The sequence below is a fragment of the Schistocerca piceifrons genome, chromosome 6 (assembly GCF_021461385.2).
Source record: "Schistocerca piceifrons isolate TAMUIC-IGC-003096 chromosome 6, iqSchPice1.1, whole genome shotgun sequence".
Taxonomy (NCBI): domain Eukaryota; kingdom Metazoa; phylum Arthropoda; class Insecta; order Orthoptera; family Acrididae; genus Schistocerca; species Schistocerca piceifrons.
This window is the reverse complement of record NC_060143.1, coordinates 593,014,897-593,025,553: the sequence shown is the minus strand read 5'-3', so window position 1 is coordinate 593,025,553 and position 10,657 is coordinate 593,014,897. Positions and strand designations below refer to the sequence as shown.

General features: G+C 44.2%; 1 non-coding gene across 1 annotated transcript; it reads right to left on the bottom strand.

Moving 5' to 3' along the window:
* Positions 1–10,314: 10,314 nt before the first annotated feature.
* Positions 10,315–10,423, bottom strand: LOC124803844. Its single transcript, XR_007017316.1, has one exon. It is a non-coding gene; the product is annotated as a U6 spliceosomal RNA (small nuclear RNA).
* Between the last annotated feature and the right edge of the window lie 234 nt (positions 10,424–10,657).

Genomic DNA, 10,657 nt, shown 5'->3' with positions numbered 1-10,657 from the left:
GTCTACGGAACATCTGCTGTCAACAGAAGTACAGTTAGTCGCTGGGCTCGTAGGGTGAGGTCATCAGAAGGCGGTTAGGCGGAGCTCCGCGATTTGCAGCGGTCGGAGGGACCGTCCGCGGCTGTCACACCCGACGTGTTGCAGCTGACGTTGTCATTCGCGACGACAGACGCGTTACGACTCGGCGTTTGGCGCTGCATCTGTCAACCAGCAAAGGAACTGTGGATGCAGTTATCGGCACTCTCGGATATTCAAAAGTTCAAAAGTTGGTGCAAGATGTGTCTCGCTGTGTCTAACGGTGGATCACAAATCGCACAGCTGAGAGTGAGACGTACCTGTCCCGCATTGTGACAGGTGATTAAACCTGGGTTCATCACTTTGAGCCCGAAACGAAACGATAGTCGATGGAATGGCGCCATTCCCACACCCCACAGAAGAAAAAAAATCCAAACAACTGCTTTCGCCGGTAAGGTGACGACCACCGTGTTCTGGGACTGTGACGGTGTGAGTCTCACTGATGTGATTCCAAGAGACGGTACCATTAATTCAGAAGCACATGTCAACACATTAACAAAACTCAGGATCAGCTTCCGGCGACTGGGGCGCCACAGCAACCCAGCAGTTCTTTTGCTGCGACACGCTCGGCCAGTCACAAGTGCGAGGACTGCTGAACACATCGCAAAATGGGGTTGGACAGTGTTACACAATCCACCCTATAGCGCGGACCTAGCCCCCTCGGACTTCCACTTGTCTGAGCCATTAAAGGATGCCATTCCTCGAAGACATTTTAAGGACTATGAGGACGTGATTCACACAATGAAGCACTGGCTCCGCCAACAGGAGAAGGATCGGTACCTACGGGGCATTCACGCCCATGTTTCGCGCTAAAGGAAGGCCATAGAACGAGATGGAGATTACGTGGAAAACTATAGTGCGTAGACAAAACACCGTTCTTTCGTGTGTGTAATTCTCATTGTGTTCAATAAAGAACTGTTGAACGAAAAATTCGGTGCATTACTTTCCGGGCACCCCTCGTATTTTGGAGTGCGTCTAAATATGTGTGTTTCGATGCAATAGATGCGTCAGTAAAAGCTGTCTTATCCTGAAGTTTCTTCTAACGACTGTAGCTGATGCATTTCAACGATAGAGAAGATTGTTCAATCCAACTCGTTAGTGAATATTTTACTGACAAACACAATTGTCGAATCAGCTGCCTGACGGCGTCTCTGTACGAAGGCGGGGCTATTCGGAACTGCCAAACCAGCGGATCAAGATCCACGAGCGACAGGAGTTGCCGACTTTTGCGTGAGATCCGTGCGTCGGCAAGCAGTGGTGTGGCAGAGACACAGGTACAAATAGACGTGCAGCAGCGTGGCGGACGGAGGTGTGAGGTGCGCATGCGCACGTGGCTGCTCGCGCCCTCGTGCACGCTGGGCCGCCGTGCTGCTAGTGTTGGGTGGGGGGGGGGGGGGGGGGCAGACGTGGCCCAGGGCGGAGCGCGGCGGCCGATTAATTTTTATGGCACGAATAAATCCGCGGCGAACGAGAGCGTGCGTAACGAGCGCCGCCATTATCCCGTGAGATATGTGCTGCGTAGCCGGCGGAAGGGAGAAGGGCTCCACCCCACTCACCTCACAGGGGTGCGCGCTACAGTTAGCGTACTGCAGGTAGTCTCATGGCCCAAGTAGCGCAGAAAGAACGGGAAAGCCGGCCGGGGTGGCCGTGCGGTTCTAGGCGCTTCAGTCCTGAAGCGCACTGCTGCTACGCTCGCAGGTTCGAATCCTGCCTCGGGCGTGGATGTGTGTGATGTCCTTAGGTTAGTTAGGTTTAAGTAGTTCTAAGTTCTGGGGGACTGATGACCTCAGCAGTTAAGTCCCATAGTGCTCAGAGCGATTTGAAACATTTGAACCAAAGAACGGGAAAGAAACAAAGTAGTGCTAGCAGTCTCACAGAGCAAGTACCCCAGGCGTAACGGGAAGGAAGCCGAGCAGCCCCACTTACAACTGTGGCTACAAAAGACACCGCAAGCCAGCGGTCCCTGCACGTCAGACGGTGCACTGTACCGACGTCACTGATCTCGTTTCCATTCACGTAACCGAGCGAGGTGGCGCAGTGGTTAACCACTGGACTCGTATTCGGGAGGACGACGGTTCTATTCCGCGTCCGGCCATCTCGATTTAGGTTTTCCGTGATTTCCCTAAATCGCTCCAGGCAAATGCCGGGATTGTTCCTCAGAAAGGGCACGACCTACTTCCTTCCCCGTCCTTCCCTAATCCGATGAGACCGATGACCTCACTGTTTAGTCTCCTCCCCCAAACAACCCAAACCAACCCCAACCATTCACGTACTGAGACAGGAGAAAAATTACTTTCTAAATGTCTCTGCACACACTCTGATCTCTCTTATTTTCCTGATCCCTGCGCGAAATGTACGTTAATGGGAGCATAACTGACACACACCTATATTTCAGCAAAGGTTCTCTAAATTTAGGGGGGGGGCTGTAAGAAGATATACGGGTACAAGCTCGTTAATATAACTCTTGCTGTTTGAGAGATAATGGAACCACATTCTGCGCATGTTGTCATCATGTTATTGGCCATGAAATAAAAATTTCTCAATTTTTTTCTACATAATTTGATCAGGACGTTGCCGGATACTTTCAGACCACATACTATCTCACCAGGAACATTCTCTCAATTTTCTCATACTTATCAGTTTCAGAATATGGTAGGTTATCAGATGTAATTAGATAAACAAATCTGTGTACTACTCGTTTTTAATATCAATCTTAGGACTCTCGCAACGACTTTTTTTAAATTTATGTGTATAATACATAGCAATTTTTATTTCCCAACAATTTAAATAAATTTGGCAGTAAAGTATTTTTAAAACTTTTGTACCACAATAAGCTGAGTTACAGTACGTATGAAGTATGTATCTGCAATGGTTCAGCAGAAAATATTCTTCGTCAATCTTCTTCAACAGGTTTTCAGTAAAGTAACGTGCATGAATTTTTACCTACTCCCGTAATGATCCTCACTCTTTCCGTTTTACCATTGTTGAACACTAGACAAACGAGCAAAACGTTGCCTTTTGGGCGTATCTTCCGAAGGAGGTTTTAAAGCTTTCGTTCTTGTTTTGTGTTCCTTCATGTGTGCATTACTTTAATAAACTCATCGTAACGGGCTCACAGCCTCCTGTGCTCTTCAGATGCTTCTCTGACGAAAAGTGAGAGAGAGAGAGAGGGAGGGAGGGAGGGAGGGAGGGAGGGAGGGGGACGGAGGGAGGAGAGAGAGAGAGAGAGAGAGAGAGAGAGAGAAAACATCGCAAGCTAGGACAGGGTGATGTAAAAAAGGGGTTTACGCTGCGTGTTGATCAAACTAAGATGGCTTTTACATCAGCTGTAGGACGAATTAAACTCTAAAAATTGGAGACAGTTTTTGTGGTGGAAAAAATTCAACATTTTTGATGAATTTTGTGTGAATTTGCCCTTAACCAGTAGGAATTCCTTAGAAGTAGCCGTCTTGTTCCAAGACTCCCGTCGAAGTTCTTCCAGCACTGCTGTTACTCGTTTTTATGGGCTAAACCTGTATCTGCACTGAAGACCACAACAAAAACAACATCGACCTGTTATGACCCTAACAGCACGTCTGTGAATTCATTCTATGTCTGCTGTCGTGCCTCCCTGATAAATACTCCAAACACTGGAACAGTACTCTAGAATCGGTTGCACTAAAGTCTTGTGTGCCTTTTCCTTGACAGACGCATTACATTTGCCCAGACCCCTTCCAGAAAACCTCAAGTCTTCGTCTGATCTTGTCTAGTACTGATTTCAGCGATGGTCCCATTTCTACCTCTGAATGCTTCTACGACGTGAGACGCTCAACATGTTGACCATTATTTTGTGATCACATAGTATTGGGTTCTTTCTCGTCATTATAGGCATTATCTTACGTTTAAAGGGTCTGTCATTCACCACAGCAGGTGGAGACGCTCTCGTACTCGTCCAACGACCACCTGCGGTCAACAGTCTCGTAGCGCTGTTGATCCTGCTTACGTACGCCTCCAGAAAATATGAAATAGCCTCAAAGACAAGGTCATTTTATTAGGTGACAGCTAGTTCATCATTGTAAAGTTCAGATCAAACGAAACACTCATGTCACACTAAAGGGTACTCAAGTAGTCGCATCAGTACACCGTTACTCCTCTCTGGCGGCAATGAAGGTGTGTATTACCGCATGCAAACGATCATAAATGTGCCGAATGGCATCCTACCATAAAAATAAACTATACTCCGCCCGAATTCGGCAATGGTTCTTGCAGTCACTGGGAAGCGAGTACGTTCCCGTTTTATCATTTCTCACAAGTGTTCAGTTGGCAAAAGACCTGGTGATCTTGCTGGCCAGCGCGGATGTCGTAGTCCATGAATAACATGTTGCATGTGGACGTGCATTGTCATGCTGGAACGAACACATCACCTTGCTGCTGTAGAAGAAATGGCACCAGGATAGAAACAAAGCATGTGCAGTGTTGTGGGCAGCGGTTACCTTACCCTGTAGAGACAACAAATGTGACCGCGAGCTGTAACTGATGGCCCCGCACCGCAGACACACACCGTAAAGCCTGAGTTGAGACCTGCGTGTCGCAGGCGAATGCACTCTGGAACAGTTAGCTTGCCAGGTCTACGCCACATTATGTCGATCACTCGCGAACGGACAGAACCGGCTCTCATCACTGAAGACAACAGAGCGCGATTCAACTCTTTCGCGACTCCAGAGTAGCCATCCTCGGCAGTGTGTGGTGTGAAAGGCACGAGTGATATTAATCCTGCTGCAAATAGACGGTTCCGAGTAGTTGCTGACGATACAGCAGGTGCCACACTTGCCCTGATTTCGTATCCCCGAATGATGCTCGGTCGGGCACCGCTGCTAGCACTTTGAAATATAAAGATAGTGGTTACTAGATGTCCAGATGTGTGTAAACTCCTAAGGGACCAAACTGCTGAGGTCATCGGTCCCTGCTTAAATGGTAAGAACACACCCGTGCCCGACGGAGGACTCGAACCTCCGACAGGGGCAGCCGTGGCAAGGCGCGTCAGAGGGCGGCAGCAGCCACAGTGTCCACTTCTAAAACCATGATTTACGCCAGGTCAAGTCTTCCATCTTTGGGGAAATCGTGTCGCACCGAAGGGGTGAATATGCCGACAAGAACTGACTGAAGCTCTACGACCGTTGCTAATAAAATCGTTATTTGAAGGTTAACGACTACACGAGCACATGCTGAGCCAGACACAAAGAATTATCCGTCAGTCCGTAAGACTCCTGCACGAGGTATTACCTGGCAAACGCTCAGCATTGTTCCAAACAATAAACGTTAACACACTCGTGCAGCCATTTTGCCCTGTGCAGCACTTCAGTATCCGGAAGGTGCTGCGAGCAGCAAGTTCAGTCCTAAATCATTTATGGTGTGTCCGCACTATCTCGTAAAAAACGCCGCAGTAATCGCATTTTAAAATTACGGCAGTGGAATATCCACTTCACAACCAGATATTTGGCTACCATACGTCATCACGGTTTTCCATGCCAGTACAAAATGGTAACAGAGTGAGGCTCGGTGATCAAATGTTAGTCAACCTTCCGTTTGTCACTTTGCTGGCGTACAAAATTATCATGACGTCTGCCACTGTCGTACAATTTGCGCTGTGGAAAACAAATCTGTAACCTCTGTTACGTGGGATTCTTTTTCCAGCAACTTATGCTTCTGTAGTCCTTAGAACCGTCAACCTTTAAACAGCGTTTTACAGCTAAATGACCTGTATGAGAGGTACATCAGGCACATATACGTATTTTACAATCAAATTTATTCGCTTTTATGCCATCGAGCTGGCTTATTTCCTGTTTGAGTACACCACTATGGCTCAAGTCGCTTCTTAATCTGAGGAGGAACATTCCTAAGTATTATATCTGACCCGCTATTTTTATACTCGCTTTAACACGAAATGCGTTAATCCAGCTCGCAATTCATTTTTCTTCTTTTACTTATGTGATAACACTTAATTGTTCACAAAATCGCCACGAACTAGAAACTGAAAGTGGCTGTCAGTAACTTGACAGGTCTTACCTTACCAGCTACGTGGTTATGGTGAAATTCTTGAACAGGATGGAGTAGCAGATGAGTAAAAATGTTACGACTGCTTGCCGTCTGGGAATGGCATACTTGTCACGTGACGTCTGCTCGCTGTAACTATGTAAGAGACAGTACTCGATCAATGTGTGGTTGCTGGAGGCTGTCCAGTAGAACTTGTTGTCCCCCTCCAAGTGGCACTAGTGACGAAGTATTTCGCGATGTCGCGGGACAATAGGCCTCCTACCGCGCATTGAAGCGCTGGTCGGTTAGCACAGGTGCTTGCCGACTACTCGAGCCGGGGAGGGGAGCTGCGCCCCTACCTGCAGGCATCCCGCTACGCGCGCCTCTCCGGACTCTGCCAAACGCATCGTCGATTTGCGACATGTAAAAAAGAAATAAATAAGAAGCTGACTGTGCAGTAACCGCCGCACGGAACCTGCCTCAGTGGTAAGAAGAAAGAATAGAAGAGTGTGATCCGTGCAGTGAAGTTTTGTGCCGCACTGCTTTCATGCCACGTGACGCCTAGTCCCAAAAACACATTTTCGGGGAATGTGTTTCTCAACGTTCGAGTTTCTCACCACAATTACTGACACAGACCAATTTTTTGCCTTCGTTAATATTTCCTCATGATTATTCTGTTTCCAAATGTCCAGAAACTGCTGATCACAATCGAAGTATGGTTTCTTAGGGCCGTGGTACGCACAAGTGCGTAGTGTAGTACTTGTAAGCTTAAGCGTCATCAGCTTCCATCCACTCCTGGAAGTTTCAAATTCACTTCCAGCAGCTAGCTTCTGCATCAGTCTTGTCAGATTCAAATTGTCAGCAGCTTCCTTGAACTTCAATCCTGGCAGATTCAGCTTCAGTATCAATAGCTTCATTCTTCCTTAATTCTTTCAGTTCCAGATCGTCCTGGCCGATTCAGCTTCTGTATCAGTAGCTTCATTCTTCCTTAATTCGTTCAGCTTCAGATCGTTCTGATAGCTTCAGCGTATGTGTCAACAGTTTCCTTCTGTTTCTGTCCTATCATATTCAGATTCAATGTCATCAGCTTCCTTCTGCTTCAGTTCTGGCTGCTTCAGATTCAGTATCAGTAGCTTTCGTCTGCTTCAGTTCTGGCAGCTTCAATTTTAATGAGGAGGCTACTAGGTCCTCAGTGAAGTGATCCTCAGCAAAAGGCTCACTCCTGGCCGGTTATTTTCCTCATTTTGCAATGTCAACATTGAAAATAGGACTACGTGTATTTTCTTTGCTTACTAAGCGTTTTCTGGCTGCACGTGTGTTGTTGTGCCAAGACTTTAGAAGAGATCTCCTTCAGGTTGTTTTCATTTACCCTACTCTTACTAAAAGAAAGTGGAGTACTGTAGTTTAAGACCGTATCCACGACGTATCATGACAGCGATTTTCATTTAAAATATACTGCATGCTCATCATTTCATAGAATGCTCCTCTCATGTACTAAATACGCATTCGTTATAAGAATAATTGATATTAAGTTTGAATTGCGTGATTCTGTAATAATGGCCCGTCGTTTATTGCACAGTCATGCAATAAAAGAAAACACATTTCTCATTTCGTAGATGAAGTGTACGAGTGAGGTTTGCTAACACTTCTAGAGCAGGGAAGCCAAACAGTGGCCTTGCTACTGGATATTATTTTGAAACTTATTTCACATCTGCACTCGGGACGTATATCGTAGCAGACGGCTATATTGTGTGGTGATATTGTAAAATTTTAATTTCCACAATCAATTGAAATATCGGCTCTATGTTGACGTCGTGGGCTGCATTTGCTGGTTGTAGACTTTTAAATGCAGCAGGGTCGCTGTATTCGTCAGTACTAGGACACCACTGTATGGATTTAACAATGCGTACTTTTGTTGATAAGCTGTAAAAAACTGTCTTTATTTTCAGTTAAGGAAATAACCGCACAGGTAATGCAAATATATCCATTCCATCATACGTCTCGTAAAAACGATAGAATTTACATAGCGTGTATGACACAGTTTCCAGAAGTCCATAATAGTCGTAGATAGTATTTTTGAGATAGAAGCCCTGAAATATGCTTTATAATGTTGCACAAATTCAGTTTCATAAACTTTTTAATACTAGAAACAGTTCGTCCAATGTTCTTTAAGTCAGAAGTTATGTCGAGATATTTGGTAAATCAACACTTGTAAAGTCTGATGTATGGTCGTCGTATAAAAATCAACCTAACCTATCAATGTGTAGGCTGTAAAATTGTCACGCAATAGGAGATTTGTCTTTTGGACACAAATATACGTTCTATACCACTTTATTTCCTGTAACAGACATCTAAACGATCTAATTTGCTCCTCAAGCCACACACTTCGAACAGATAAGGGAAGAAAATAAAACGGAAAAGTGGGAGTAGGACTGGCGATCTGTGGACTCTGTACGCTTTTGCGTATAAAAGACTGAATGAATGACTCACTCACTTGTTCAGCATCGCCCAGCCCAGCCCAAACCGCTAAGGACGGAAAGTGGAAATGTGAAGAGGACGTTGATATTATACTGTAGGGCGCAAAATAGAGGAGTAAATGCTTTTTGAAAATACGTCGCTATTAGGGTGATTTTGAAGCTAGGCCTGTGAAAATTGGTATTTGGTTTCGTGGTCAGAAATAAATAAACCTCTGTGTCTGCGTTATTGGAAATTAACGCCTATGGTGGTGAAATCAGTAGGTATAAGTTTTTTTGAAAATAAATTATTATAAAAGAACTACTAAACTAGCCTACTTTTAAAGCTACACCAATGAAAACTGGTATTTGACTTCTTGGTTACAAATTAAAAAATGCGTGTTTCAGTGTTTTTCGAAATTCAACCCCTAAAGGAGGGATCAGGAGATGAAATGTTTTACGAAAGATTTCATTATGAATGCATTTTCAGAGCTAAGCCTATGAAAATTTGCACTTGTCTTCTCGGCTACAATTTAAAAAAAAGTGTGGCACTGTTTTTGAAAATTCAGCCCGTATGGGGGTGAAACAGAAGATTAAATTATTTCTGGAAATATTTCATTATGCAAGCAGTTTTGAAGCTACATATATAAAAATTTGTATTTGGCTTCTATGTTACAAATTAAAAAATATCGCATGTCTGTTTTTGGATATTCAACCAGGGTAAAATAGGAGATGAATGTTTTATGAAAATATTTCATTATGAAAGCATTTTTAAAGCTTAATCTCCGAAAACATCTATTTAGCTTCTCGGCTAGAAAGGAAAGAAACCCGTATTTCATAATTTTAGAAAATTCAGCGTCTTAGGTAATGAAATAGGAGCAGACTGATTCACTGTCTCATCATCACCCAGCCGAAACCGCTAAGGACAGAAACTTGAAATTTGGAGTGGATGTAGGTCTTATACTGTAGGCATCAGTCAAGAAGGGACTGCCGAAATTCCACTCCTAAAGCGGATGAAATGCTTCTTGAAATTGTGTCTCTATTAAGGTAATTTTGAAGATGATGTTGTTACGGTCCTCAGTCCAAGGACCGGTTTGATACTCTTTTAGAAATAAAAAATACGTGATTCACTGTTTTTGGCAATTCAGTCCCCAAGGGGCAAACAAGGGATTAAAATTACTAAAAAAATATTTCGATGTATTAAAAAAATTTAAAGCTGTGTCTATGAAAACTGCTCTTTCGCTTATCGGTTAAACATATATTTATTTATGTTAGGGGACGAAGGTTTCTTTGGAAATATCCCAACAAGAACGAAAAAGATCATGCGTCTAAGGCCTTAATTAGCGTGAAAAGTTTAGAAGGTGTTGCAGTTTGTAACAACGTACAAATTAGATTAAAAAAATAGAAAAAGGAAAAAAAAACTGTGCACGCCATACAGTCTACGCCAGTGAAGCAGATGGCGCTATGCTAGTTATGTATATAGATGATAATAACAATAATACTAACGATAATAATTTAGTGTGGCTCATTGGCTCGGTGCCAGTCTTTTTTCTGGACGACTCGTGTATTCCCAACACTACCCCGTTTACCAGACCGGCGAAAGGATGCCCACAGCTTAATTTGAAACCCGAATCATGTGTTGTTCCTCACGACTTGTCGAATCGTTGAGAAGTGTAGACTAAATTTAAACTAAGACTGAAACATCCGTCATCCACCGGAGATTCTGTTCCATGATCCCTCGGTTTCCAGGCAGACGTGTTACGCAAGAACCCTTTTGTTTGTTTAACTCTGCACGATTTTGCGTGTCATCCTTGCGCAGGGGCCATGCTGATCTTCTCTGTACTGTCTGTCCCAATTGTGGTATATGTTCCGCCGAAGCGAGTTATATAGGCAAGTCATCTAATGATTTTGATGAATCAGCTTGCTGGCATCAAAAAATCTACATCTACATGGATTCTCCGTAAATCACATATAAGTGCCTGACAGAGGGTTTATCGAACACCTTCACAATTCTCTATTATTCCAATCTCGTATAGAGCGAGGAAAGAACGAATACTTATATGTTTCCGTAGGAGCTCTGATTTCCTTATTTTATCGTGGTGATCCATTCTCCCTAT